The sequence below is a fragment of the Chiloscyllium punctatum genome, unplaced genomic scaffold (genome assembly GCF_047496795.1).
Source record: "Chiloscyllium punctatum isolate Juve2018m unplaced genomic scaffold, sChiPun1.3 scaffold_213, whole genome shotgun sequence".
NCBI lineage: Eukaryota > Metazoa > Chordata > Chondrichthyes > Orectolobiformes > Hemiscylliidae > Chiloscyllium > Chiloscyllium punctatum.
The window spans coordinates 342,501-345,000 of record NW_027309947.1 but is presented as its reverse complement, the minus strand read 5'-3'; the positions used below and the strand labels follow the sequence as shown (position 1 = coordinate 345,000).

Sequence of the window (2,500 nt, the reverse complement as noted above, 5' to 3'; positions counted from 1 at the left end):
GATCGACGAGGGGAGCCACACCAGGTCCGGCCCTGCTGCTTGGCGGCACCGCGTCGTCGGGAGCTCGCGACAGACGGAGGGTTTCGGTGTACTCTCCAGCCACGGGAAACGAAGCCGGTGATGCAGGCGCCGGTCTTTCGCTCCCAAATCGGCTGGGTTTACATCGTTGCTATCTAGTCACGCTCCCTTCAAACCCGACGGGGTACCTATTCCCCTCACCCGTCTGTGCGTATACAGCCTCTTTGCACTTGCGGGATGGGGGTGGTGGTTTAAAGACTCTCGAGTTGCCGCCCGTCGGTCTCCGAGCTCCGTGCAGTAGTGATCCCCAGCGAACTGCCAGCAGGGCGAACGAGCGATCCCGCTCTCGGTCGGGGCGCCTGGCGTCGATCGGTGGTCGGTGGCTTGCGGGCAAGCTGCGCTGTGAGTGTGGGAACGAGTATGACGAGCCGTTGCCGCGACTCCCAGTCCACCTCGGCGGTGGCTGGGCCGGGCGGGCGTCTGCTCGGGCGAGTGCCGCCCCCGCCTCCTCGCAGGAAGTCCGCTCGCCGACACGCCGCCACGTGCACGCGTCAGTGACGCTGCCGAACCGATGGCCGTTGCCCGTTCCCGCCTCTGCTTTTCCTAGGGCAAAGCTGCTGCACGCCTCGTGATACTAGGCGGGCGACATGGTGGCGGTGATCCTGCCTCCGTCGCTGCGGTGCGTTGGGGCACGCATCGCCTCTTGGGCGCCCTGTCCTCCTCCCCCCAATAGACGTATGTTTCTGCGGGCCGCACCAGGATGGTGCTCCCCATCGCTTCACGCCACCCTGCTCCGCCCGCACGCCGGCGTGCAGGTGGCTGTAGCTCAAGGTGGGGAGCGTATGTGCGGTCCGGGTCGCTTTCCTCTGGCGAGGGAGAGACCTAAAACAAACTCAGACAACTCTTGACGGTGGATCACTCGGCTCGTGCGTCGATGACGAACGCAGCTAGCTGCGAGAATTAATGTGAATTGCAGGACACATTGATCATCGACACTTTGAACGCACTTTGCGGCCCCGGGTTCTTCCCGGGGCCACGCCTGTCTGAGGGTCGTTTGGCAATCAATCGCACTCGCCTTGGCTGGCGAGAGCGCGGCTGGGGTGTCGCAGAGGACCCGTCCTCTTTGTCCCCCTAAGTTCAGACTCCGGAGCCCTCCGGCGTCGGAGCGCTTGGCCTTTCCCCCCCACCCTGCACATTCCGTTCGTCAGGCTCGACGCCATCCCCCCGCCGGGGAGCGCGGCCTGGCGTCCGTCTGTGTCGTGGCAGTGGGGCCAGCACGGCTGTCACCGGTCCCAGAATGGCTGTCGGTGGTTCACACTGTGTGTGTGTGCCAACCCTCCTGGTCTCTGGGACACGGAGCTGCCACGAAGTGTTGAGCCTCCAGTGGGGGGTCTGCCTAAGCTCTGCACGTCCGCATTGGGTCCGTCTCTCGGTTGGCTGGCAGTGGAAAGAGTGAAGGGAGCCGCGGAGGTCCGGTGCTGGTGCGCCGCCGGCCTGACCGTGGAGCTCGCCGGTTTGACACGCTGACCCGACTCGATGGTTGATCGATTGAGAGTGCTGGGAGCTGCAGGCCGCCCGCTGCTGCAGCCGCCCGTCTCGTGGTTCGTCCTCGGCCTTAAGTGGCCGGCGGGGCGTCTGATCCTGTCTCCCCTGCTGGCGCCGAGTGCCTGGCCGAGGGAGGAGGTTTTCGTCGAACGCTGTGACTTGGACGGTCGCACGCGCGTGGATCGCTGGCTCTTGGCTCTCCCGTTCAGTCCGCACGTTTTCCGCTCCGTCCTGCCACCGGTCTCGGGAGGTACGGAGGGGTTGGCGGGCGTGGTGTGTGCTCCGTCACCGTGCAGGCACACCTACCACGCCGTCGGCCGACCCCCGCACGGTCCTCCTGGCCATCGGGAGGACGGCGGAACGTCGGGCTGTCGGGGGCCAAGTCGCCAGAAGGCCACCGCTGTGTCTTCCGTACCCTGTCACCGTCGGCGTGCCTTCCTCAACTCGTCCGGCTCGGGGCCGCTGGGTTCAGGAGCGGCGTCGCCCGCCGGCCCCACTGAAGGCCGTGCCGTTCCGCGGCTGGCGATCGATGTGCGTGGCGTGCCTGCGCGACCGTTCGCCACTTGAGCCTCGGCACTCCTCTCTCCCTCTCTCTGACCGTCGGGCAGTCTCTGTCTGCTGGTGCCTCGCACGTCCCGGGCGGCGGGTCGTCACCCCCGCGACCGGGCCTCCGGCAAGGCAGGAATCAGGCTGACCCTTCCGCTCGAGTAAGCAGCCGGCACTTCCGAGTTTCGCCTCCCGCCGTGGACGGGGGAGGGTCTCCGGTCCCGTGGAATTGCGCCGAGCACGTCCCCGCGCGTGGACGCGGCGGCGCTGGAGGCGGCAGGGGCGGCCACTCGTCGACACCATCGCTGGCCAAGGGTGGTGAGCGACGTGCGGGTGGCTGGCTCTCTGACCGTCGCGGCGTCGGCCAAACTCCCGTCCGCGGTGAGACGTT

The 2,500-nt window shown here is 67.2% G+C and overlaps 1 non-coding gene across 1 annotated transcript; it reads left to right on the top strand.

The window, feature by feature from the left end:
* The first annotated feature begins 917 nt into the window (after positions 1–917).
* LOC140471972 (5.8S ribosomal RNA) lies at positions 918–1,071 on the top strand. Its single transcript, XR_011957306.1, has one exon. It is a non-coding gene; the product is annotated as a 5.8S ribosomal RNA (ribosomal RNA).
* The last annotated feature ends 1,429 nt before the right edge of the window (positions 1,072–2,500 follow it).